The sequence below is a fragment of the Peromyscus leucopus genome, chromosome 20 (assembly GCF_004664715.2).
Source record: "Peromyscus leucopus breed LL Stock chromosome 20, UCI_PerLeu_2.1, whole genome shotgun sequence".
Lineage (NCBI taxonomy): Eukaryota > Metazoa > Chordata > Mammalia > Rodentia > Cricetidae > Peromyscus > Peromyscus leucopus.
Genome location: NC_051080.1, coordinates 25,896,742 through 25,908,219, shown reverse-complemented (window position 1 = coordinate 25,908,219; position 11,478 = coordinate 25,896,742).

The window sequence follows — 11,478 nt, the reverse complement described above, 5'->3', positions numbered from 1 at the left end:
CCAAGCTTGAGTCACGCTATTTTCTAAATCAAAAAATGGTAATTATAGACTTGTCTTGCAAGCAGGCAGAGCTTTTCTCCAGAGAAATTTGGAGGCATTGCTATTCTGGGGACAGCAATCACAGAGAATAGTCTCACCTCGGTCCCCAGCCTCATAGGGAATGGACCCCTATCTCCCATTACATGTAGGATGAAATAAGAACACGAAAGCTCCTGCGGGTGGCCTGGCCTCCTCACCAAACTCCTGGCAAGATGGGAACTTACCGCTCATGGTACCTTGCAGTTCACAAGTCCCTCTTTCTGACTTTGTCTCCTGTGAAACTACAGTGACACTGCAGGACCAGTGAGGTGGGGGAAAGGGTGTCATGTCCTGTGACAGCTGAGGTCACTGGAGATGAGCAGAAGGTGGGAAGGCTTTCCTGTAATCACAAAACCAGAGACTGAACCGAAGCACAGCCCCATGTTCTCAGACCCTCCTCAGCCACCCACAGTCACAGGCATTCTTGTATCTCCCCTCGAGCTGTACCATCTGGGGCAGAAAAGCTCCCTGGTTATGCTGACAGTCCTGCACAGCCTGGATCTCCTGCAGCAAGCTTAGCAGTGAGGAGTCTTCAGGAGGGCAAACATGCTAAAGGCTTGCTGAGCATACATGTGTATGTGAGCTGTAAGCATCTCACATTTACATGTCATGACTACCCTGTGACCTAAGCACTATGATTATCCCTGTGCTAGAGTTGAGAAAACTGAGTCTTGGGAAGTTCTGTGACTTGAACCCAGGACCCAGGAAGCAGGCAGAAAGTCTGAGATTCAGCTCTAGATGTGACTATACACTCTCTTCACAGCTTTCCACGTGTGTACTTGTTTAGACATTCACTGAACAAACGCCTGTACCAAGCCCAAGGCAACACTGCCGTGAGCAGACACATGGTTGATGGATAGTGTTACATGGCTCAGCTGTCACTCATCTGATCCAGATACCACCTGTGGAGATACGCCCACACAAAACAAGCCGACGAGCTTTCTCTCGTGCAGTGAGGCACTAATGCTCACAAGATAGGATCTACTCGGATTCTGATTTTGTAAACATTCATTTCCTAGCTCTGCTTTATTGCTAAGGTGCCAAACACCTTTTCTGGGGATAAGCACCCAGTAGTAGCTAAGAGGCTGTGCATGCAACAAAAAGGACTGCAGCCTTCCAGAATCCACCTGCAGCCTGGGTCCCATTCTCCATATGGTCTAGCCTTGCATTTGTGTGTCATTAACCAATCATTTGGCTTCTTCACCTCAGTGTCATTGCTTGAGAAATGAATAGAGAATGTGATGGTTAGTATTGTCAACTTGATAGAATCTAGAATCACCTGGAAGATAAGTCTCTGAACACACCTGTTGTCAGGATATTTTTATCACAGAAACAAGCTGAAATAAAAACTAAGACAAGGAACTTTATCTCAAAATTCTGGAAACACAAACATATATATATATATATATATATATATATATATATATAAAATTTCATATATATGAAATTAACATGGAGTTACCCTATGATGGGATGATAATTGCCCTGGTAGACACCACAGGCTAACAAATAAAAAGCCCAGCATCAGGAATGGGTTATCTCTTTTGCAGCTATTTGTCAGTGATTTCCCATAGACCCACAAACATGACAGTCCATTGCCAATATTATTGAGTACTATCCAGAACTTGATGGTATAATCTGAAGACTCCATATACTCAAGTCAGAGATTACAGAGAAATTAAACTGGCACTGACCTGGAAGCTCCATTCCCAAATAGCTATCTTTCACAGTACTGGTAGGTTATATTCAACCACATGTGAACCCTGTGAGCTATAAATAAAGTCTGTCCTTGCAAGACACATTGTCCACTTGTTCAATAGTGACATAAACGTCGTTCGAGTAACCAATCATTTTCTAATTGGATTTAAATCCTGCTCAACAAGATAAAAGCCATACCTAGCACCATTGTCAAGATAAGAATCTGGGACTGGACAGGTGCTAAGCCAGGGGAAAATCTACTATTATTACAACTCCCAATGGCGTATTGTTATACCAAGCTCTCATCATACCTCATCTAAGAAGCTTCTATTTGCAGTACAGATCCACCAATGGCCATGATGTAGAAAACAAGAGATTGCAGAATGCTTAGCCTTAAATGAGACATCTACATCACATCCTCTCCCCACAGGCTCAGGGTTCATTGTGGAAGAGGTAACAGAAAAGAAAAATGAAAGATTCAGAAGCAGTGGATAGATAAAACAGCATCCTACAGACACAATAGGGCAGTTGGGGGGGGGGGGGCGCGTGCGCATACACACACACACACACAAAATATAATATACATATAATATACATATATACATATGTAGTGATTGTGATGACGACAATGTGTGCAAGACATATGCAAGCTCAAGCCAGACCACATCTCAGCATGGAGAGGGGAGGTAAACATGAAGTCCCACCCCTAGTTGAAGGAGTTATTAGCAAGTGATAACTACTAGGAGAGGTACTCTTTAAGAGTATTGCCCCTAGGAAGTCAACCACACTCCAGTGGAAGACCACACATCCAAGAATATATGGAGGACAGAACAAACTGGACTTGATGGGTTAAAAAAATAAAAGAGGTTACAGAATTAGGTGCGTGGGAAAGGACATGTACCAGGAGGAATCGGGGAGGGTGAATATGATCAAACTACATTGTACAAAATTCTCAAAGAATGAATTTTTTTTAAGAAAATGTTCTAGATGTAAGCATAAAAAATACTTTTTAATTTGATTTTTATTCTAGAAATGTGCATGTAACTTAAAGTTTAACCTCATTACGTGGACATTTTAATGGTGCTCAGTATATTCATATTGGTGTGCAGCCATCAGCACACCCCTGCAGGATTTTAACATAGCAAATTGAAACTCTATGCCCATCCGGTACTATCACCTACACTTCTGACTCCTGGTAACTACCACTCTACTTTCTATCTGTATTAAATTGTCTGTTCTAGGTACCTCATACAAGTGGAATCATACGTATTTTATGCTCTGTGTCTGGATTATTTCACACAGCATGATGAAGAATCACTTTTGAGGCAGAGATCAACCCATCATCACATCCCACACATTGAAACGGCATTCCAGAGTCTAAGTGCGTGTATGTACTTCATCACTTTTATGCCTCACCACACTGGACATTATCTCCATCCAATCACAGGGAGAAAATGAGATGAGAGAAGTCTGAGTGATTTGTCAAAGCCATCCAGGTGGCGGCAGAGCAAGAACCACTCTCCACAGATCTCCTGACTCACATTCAAGGGTCTTTGGAGTCTACTCCTGGACCTTAGAATGTTGAGAAAACTTCAAGTCACTCAAGCCTCTGCTGGAAATCTATAATCAGACAAACAAAATGACCTGAACCTCCCCATCTATATCAACACAGGATCTTGGCATGCTACTTTAGTTCTAGTCAGTGGGTGTCGACAGGCAAAGAAGCAATGTCCACCTCAGCATTGGAGAAAGTACAAATACAAAATACACTGGAGAAAACATAAAGCATCCTCATTACCTACAATATAGTCCATTTCTGTTGCTATAATGAAACAACTGAAAATAGAAAATTCGTAGAGATATTCATTTGAGACTCATGGATCTGGAGATCTAAGACTCAATGATGGCAACAACTGCCAGGTCTGTGGTGAGGACTGGCTACATGTTACATATTAGAAGAGCCTATTTGGGGATATGAGTGAATACAGGAATGGAGAGAGACAAAGGAGCTGGCTGGCTTCATAATAGCCTACTTGATGAGGACTATATTAATCCATGCCTGAGGACTTATTTCTCATAACTCCCTAAATGCTTCTCAAAGTCTTCCTCCCAGCACTATCATATCAAGGATCAAGCCATGAAGAGGGAGAACTATACTGGAAACTCAGACTCTACTCATTAATTCCTCTGAAAAGATTGTGATTTGCAGTGGCCCAGTGACCTAAACTGAGCCAAATCACTGGATCTCCCCCTCAATCTCCCCCTCAAATGCCATTTATCTCAACCCTAAAGGCAGCCTAGTAAAACTTGCTTTACCTAAAGTTTTCAAGATTTGGAAGCCTGTGTATCAGACCATTGAAATTACAGGTAGTAACTCTTTAATTCATTGAAACAGGAAGAAAACAGCCAAGGTCTGACTGCCAGGTAGGATGCTGTGAGGACAGAAAAGAGCATCACTACCTCACATGTCTTGAAGCATGTAGCATGTTCCTAGATGCAAGGGTACCAATGTTTGTGGAAGTCACCCTGACAGTGAGTAAAACTTCTGTATTGGAAGGAAGCTTCAAAAGAGGACAGAACAACATGCAGCAAGTGTTACTACTAGATTCTTACTAGTCTACATTATAAACTCATTCAGTAAAAACGAGCAAGTCCCATGGTTGGAATGGAGTTTCTCCACTTGTGTTAACATTGACATTTGGGTGACAAAATTCTTGCTATGAGTCTATCTTCTGAATTATTGGGTATTTAACAGTATCCTTGATCCTCGTGCACTAAATTGCAGTAACAGCCCTCAAGCTCTCACACCTAGTATGTCTCAAGACATTGTCCCATGTTCCCTGTGGGCATAATTATCAAGTGAAAATCATTGATTGGGCAATATGTCAGGTACTAGGATATGGAGATGAATGGAACAAGCCTTTCCTTATGGGCTTCCCAGTCAAAAGCACAGGTGTGAGAACCAGAGTTCCTGTAGACAGTCATGAAAGCTGCAGAGCATTTAGGATACCCGGGTGCCAGCATCCTTTGACTACAGGAATGTGCATGGAATAGAAGAGTAAGAAGGGGTGAGAACTATAGTTAGCAAGTGACCATGGTGAGCTGGAGAACAGGCAGGAATGAGGCTAGGGATGGAGAACAGTTTAGAGACTAGCTATACAGGATGAAACACAGGTAAAGAACAATAGGCTAGGTGTATCTGTAACAGTATGAACAGGGTCTAAGCAGGGACCTATGATCTCACTGGCCCCTTTCCACTCTGACACATCATGACTCAAATGTTCCAAGTACTTTTATTCAGGTCTTCCCCCTCCCAGTCCTCCCACTCTCTCCCTTGTCCTACAGTCTCTCTGGGGAGGGGAAAAGAGACAGGCAAAGATGTAGTAGGTCCCAGGGGCTCAAGCCTGGGGCCCTGCCTGTTCTGCTTCTCCCATCAGGAAGGCTTACAGAACTTCCTGCAGCTCAGGGCTCTGGAGGTTGCGGAAGGAGCAAGCAGGATACCATGACTCACACTGAGTCGATGATGAGCTCTGTTCCAAGGGACAAACAAGTATCAAGGGGAGCTGTCCCCTCTCCCAGGACTGGGGCTTGAGCCCACAGGCTTCGTGCTCTGTGGGATGGAGTCTGAGGGAGTTTGACAGTTTCTCAGGCATCACTGCTCTGTCCTCCCTCCCCCGACCTACCACCCCCACTCATTTAAAGGGTGCATTTTGCAGTTAAAACAGGAGGCCCCTGAGGCTGGCAGCTGGGAGCTCTAGACTTGACGCAGGCTGTTTGGCTTTGCCTTGAGAACAAGATTGAGCACTGTCTCAGCACTTAAGTCATGAAAACACCTGCCTTCTATGACCAAGGGCCCTTGGGGGTCAGTTAACCCACTCACTACAGTTCTTCCCTCCTTCTCTGCCCACTGATCCTTGGTGGTCAATCAACCCACCCACCACAGCTCCTGCCTGCTAGTACTTGGTGATGAATACCCAAAAGGATTCTAGCACCACAGCAGGGGGACAAACATGTTCTCTGAAAGTGGTGTCCTTGTAGTCAACTTGAAGTAGTATGTAGTCAGGACTTCAGTGTTGGAGTCTACAGTGTGGTTATGATCACAGTGTAAAGATGACAAATTGGTGATAAGAAAGCAAGACCCTGAGGCAGAGAGAACAGAGACAAAACATGATACATTAAGCCAGTCTCACAATAACCCTGAATAAATGATGGTGGCATCAGTCTGGGATCTGACAGAGAAGTGATGCCACGGAAAAGCCAGAGGTATGCAAACTGAATAGCAGAGCTGTATTTGGGAAGAAAACTAACAGGAAACAGTGCTGAATCGCCCGCTAGCAATGATAAAAGCAATTCCAACCTCCAAATCCAAAGAGACAAGGGGGCTTGGACGGGTGTGGATGGACTCGCCAGAATGCAGACAGCTGCAGGGAGAGTGTGCACCAGATTTTCCTTCACTGAGACAAGTATCTGGAAGAACAGCTGGAAAGAATGAAATAGTTAACTTGGTCCGCGGTTCCAGAGGTTTACAGCCCATGGCCGACTGGTGTCCTAATTTGTGTCTCTAAATAAATAAAGACCAAAACCAGTTTGTAGCAGTGTGTTAGTTACTTTTTTGTTACTAAAACATCATGACCAAAGCAACCTATAGAAGGAAGAGTTCTATTGGCTTATTTTCCAGAAAGATAAGAGTCCATTTGGGATGTGGAGTCATGGCAGTAAGCAGGCATGGTAGCAGGGGTGAGAGAGGGGGGGGGGAGAGAGAGAGAGACAGAGAGAGAGAGACAGAGACGGAGACAGAGAGACAGAGGGAGGGAGGGAGGGAGAGAGAGGACAGAGAGAGAGAGAGAGAGAGAGAGAGAGAGAGAGAGAGAGAGAGAGAGAGAGAGAGAGAGAGAGAGAAGAACTGGAAACAGGGCAAGACTTTATAATCTCTGAGATCCCCTCTGGCCAAACACCAGACTGCAAAAGCACACAGATAAGCCTATTGCAATGGTCTATACAACTGTTTCCTTGAATACTTAGAATACTATGTCCTGAATCTCACCCTCAGTTCCACACTGCAAAATGCAAATGAGGAAAGTGATGGGGATGGGGAAAGATGGAAAGCCCTCCCTCCATACTCCAGCCAGGTGCTTAGAGATGAGGAAGTAGCCCAACACGTTCATCAGAAGCTTCTTCATGACCTCTGAAGCACCTAGTTTTCCCTTTCTCTTTCTTGACAGCTCCTAGGAAGCTAACCTGTCCTACAGATATGGAAGATAAGGCTAACTGACCCAATAAAAATATTCCATTCTCCTGGATGAGCCTTTCCCCTAAGTCAGACAATTTGACTATATGGGTTTTCCTCAGAAGGCTAGGGAATAATAATCTAGCTTTCCTGTTGAATGTAAATATGAAAAAAAAAATCAGAAAGCTTAGCAAGTGAGAGCAAAGAGTCATCATTTCTGGGCTATGAGGAAGATCAACATTAGGATGCAGCAGAAGCCACCTAAGGCAGAGTAGAGCACTAAAAGAAGTGTTTGTACTTGGTGACATCCTGAGCTGTTGAAGGAGACCTATGTCTGTGCTTTTCAGTTAAGTGCTGAAAACTCTCGGCGAGAACTCAGTCTTCTCTTACTTAATATCCAGAAATGGCTCCACTGATATGTTCTCCAAGAGCTAAACAAATAAAAAGTGAATACAAGAAAAGACATTTTTTTCTATGAGGCACATGAGAAAACATTGATAAATGATCCTCTGATTTGTAAATATTTAAGCATGACATTCAGCACAGAAAAAATGAGGGGAGAGGGCTATTTGGCTGAGCATGCCTCACCCTGCACCAAAGAGAGAGACACTCACTTAGTTAGCTAAGAGCCCCTGCTACAGAGCCAGGAAAATGTGGGTTTGTGAGCCAAATTCACTGCTTGAGGAGTCCATGAGCTTAGGCAAATGAGCACAAAGGCTGTGGAATTCTAGCAACTGATAAAATTCACATTTAGATTCCAGTCTCACCCCACTGGAGGGAGGAATCCACTAGTGGGTTTAGATTCTGAGAGCACGTCCATGATATAACACACCACAGGATTCAGAGCAGGGAATGTTCATTTATCTCACTGAAAAGGGCTCGTCCTCTTTGTATGAGTCATTTGGGTTTTGACTTCATGTATCAGGGGTGTGTGTGTGTGTGTGTGTGTGTGTGTGTGTGTGTGTGTGTGTGTGTGTAAGTGTGAGTGTGTTTGGACATGTCAGTGCATTCTTTGTTGTTCTTATTCAAGCCCCTACAGCAAACCTATTGGGGTCAAGTCCATGCAGATGCTGCCACTCATGGCGCTACTGATAACTAGTCTCTCAGCCTCCTGCTGGTCCCATCATCTACTATCTTGCCCTCATCTGCCTCTAAACTGAGCAACATGAGCCTCCGCCCTCACCAGGAGCAGAAGACATAAAAAAGGCCCATGACCAAAAATACAAGCATATCAATCCCTTGAATTCTAGAAGGACCACAATAAAAAGGCTCCACAAGTCAACCTGGACACTCACAGGTGTTTCACAGAAGTGTCACCTTCAGATCCTGGTACATAAATGATTTACTAGAAATTACTCTCCTGGGGACAGGTCACAGCAGAACCAGGTTTCTATGGCTAGAGGTTGTTCTAGTATAATCATCCTTTGGCTGCTCTGCGCATCTAAGCCAGAGTGAAATGGGGTGCACAGGTGATGTTTGTGGAACACAGACACTGAACAGAAGCAGAGAGGACTATGCAAGACATGAGCTTTCTCATTTATTTATTTAACAAACATTGTTCTGAGTATCTCTAATTATGCATGAGTATGAAGCAGACAAAGAATTGCCTAACGTTTTATGCAATGAACATTTTTTAATTATTTTAAGTTAGCATACAAATTGATAGCTTTCATTATGGCATTTTATACATACATGTCATTACACATTTTTCTTATTCAACTGTCTCCCGCACTGGCTTCTTGCATTCCCCTGTCTCACGTTTGGGAATTTCCTTTCTCTTCCAGATAATTCATGACACATGAACTCCATTTCCTTCTTATTTTCCTCCCTCCCCCATTTCTTAAGATTTTGTCCCCTTTCCAAGATCCCCTTCCTATTTTCATGACCTAAGCACACAGGCACTCATGCGCACACACCTACAAATTCAGATTCCTCATATGAAAGAAAACATGTAGTATTTCTATTTCTGAGTTTGGATCATTTCACCTAACAGTCTCCAATTCCACACATTCACCTGCAAATATCATGATCTCATTTTTTCATTATTAAAATTTCTTTTATTTATTTTACATACCAACCACATCTTCCCCTTCCTCTTGTTCCCTCACCTCATCTCCTTTCTAACACCCTCCCATACAGTCCTCAGAAAGGGTAAGGCCTCCCATAGGAATCAACAACGTATGGTATATCAAGTTGATGCAGAACTAAGCTCCTCCTCCCTGTATCAAGGCTGAGTGAGGCATCCAACCATAAAGAATAGGTTCCAAAAAGCCAGCTCATGTACCAGGGACAGATCCTGGTCCCACTGATCTCTTTTTTCTTAATGGGTAATAAAATTCCATTGCATATATAGCCCATATTACCTTTACTCATTCATCCATTGATAGATATCTAGGTTGGCTAGCTTTCTTAGTGCATTAATAAACATGAAAGTGCAATTATCTCTGCAAGGGGTCGACTTAGAGTCCTCCAGAGGGGAGAAGCTGGGTCATACAGTAGTTCTAATTTTAGTTTTTTGAGTAGCATCAACACCTACACAAATGAAATTTGTGTTCAAACCCTAACTTATTGTCTCAAAAAAAACAGCACTTCTTTATATCATTTCAAAAGTAGAATTATAGTTCAGTGTGGAAATAGGGATTTGGGAACCATCGTGGCAGTCCTGATTTCCTTTGAACTTCTCATTTCACTCTTTATGGCTTCCCAGACTATGGAAGCTTCTGGCAGGCTCAAATTCTCAGTCTTCACTGCTGTCTTGGTGCCAGGAAGGTAACAACTACATATGCTAAAGAGAGAGCTAACCAATTCTCCAGTGAGCCCTGGATTCTTGCTGTCAAGATTTCAGAGGCAATCCCACTGTCAAGGGCCCTTTCTATTCTTTTATTCGTGCATCTGTCTTCCCTGGTAGACCATGAGTGCCTCCGCAACAAACATTAGGTCTTGTTTACTTCTCTATTTATAATTTCCAATAAGTTTCTGTCTACCTTATAAGAAACATGGACCAGAAATAATGGAAAGGAAAAGAATGATCCAGGGATTTCAGAGAGCTGTGCGAGGTTGGGAGGCTGTGAGTTGGTCACATAACCTACAGCGTGTCTTCACTATGCCAGACATGGAGGTGCAGCAGCAACCAAACCACATTCCTCTCCCAAAGAACACATGGCTGGTCTCAGGGGCTTTCTGTGCGGTCAACAGGATGCCAACACTCATTCTGCTACATCGTACATGCCTTATCTGACCCTTATACACACACACACACACACACACACACACACACACACACACACACACACCTGAAATTTCAGAAATCATGAAAGTGTTGTCCAGAGAAACTCAAGTAAGACCACTGTAAGTATTCATCTCTGATCTAGAAACCTGGGATTCTTCTATAGATTAGCTTACAGAATTGTGCCATAGAAAATTTGAGACTTCCTCCAGTTTCCAAATTCTATGCAGACCAATAGGCTGTCAAACAAAGACCACCTTATTAATTCAAATCTAGAAAAGAAATTATCCTAAGTATAGAAGTGTTTTCCATTCTCAGGAAGAGTCAAGCAGAACTCAAGCTGTTCAGGTTCCTTTCTCCTTGGCCAAGCACGATTTCCTTGCAGAAGACTTGGGTGGGATTTTTTTAAAGCTTCCAAAGAGGCTCTAAAGGCTTTTTGGACATTTATCTGTACTTGTATACCATATGGTTTGAATTTAGTAGGAACAAATCAAGAACAGAAGAATAAGCTGCTTGTGCCAAGCACTAAGTAATTTTAAAAGTTCCAAGAAAAATGGATGGTTTAAAGTACCAAATGTGTGTATGTGTGTGTGTGTGTGTGTGTGTGAGAGAGAGAGAGAGAGAGGGAGGGGGGGAGATAGTGGACATATCCAAGTAAAGTATATGTTCAAAAAGTCTGATGTATCAAGTTTTTTGCAGAACCAAACACTCTGAAACACTGTGGTTTAAATCAAAACCTGTTTATTCAGCTCTCATACCATTGCATGGGTCAATAATTTGACTCAGGGTAAAGGAGTGGTTTTTCTAGTCTTGGTTAGAAAATTCATTCCATCTCTAGTACTGTGGCTAGGTTGGCTTCTCTTGGCTTAGGAAGCCATCACGGACCATGGCTTAGAACTTTACACATGCCCATGATGAAGAGTTTAAGAGGTAAACACCAAATTGATAACGAAGGCATGTTAGAGCAGGAAGGCCCCTTCCAGCCCCACTTTTCTTGAACTCCAACGTTTTTAGACAAAAAAAGGTGAGGCTGTTACTGTGCTCCTCATCCACAAGACTGAATTTTCTCAAGGTCACACAATGAAATGGGGGGCAAGAAGTAAGCAAACTATGGCTCCTGGCTCTGTAGACTGATGCATCACAGTGTTTGCTGAGTGCTCATCCCCTGCCACCTCCACGAGAGAAGGAAGAGGTCAGCATGTATTGGATTTGGCCTCCATCCAGAAAGCTCAATGGGCTTTGTCAGATA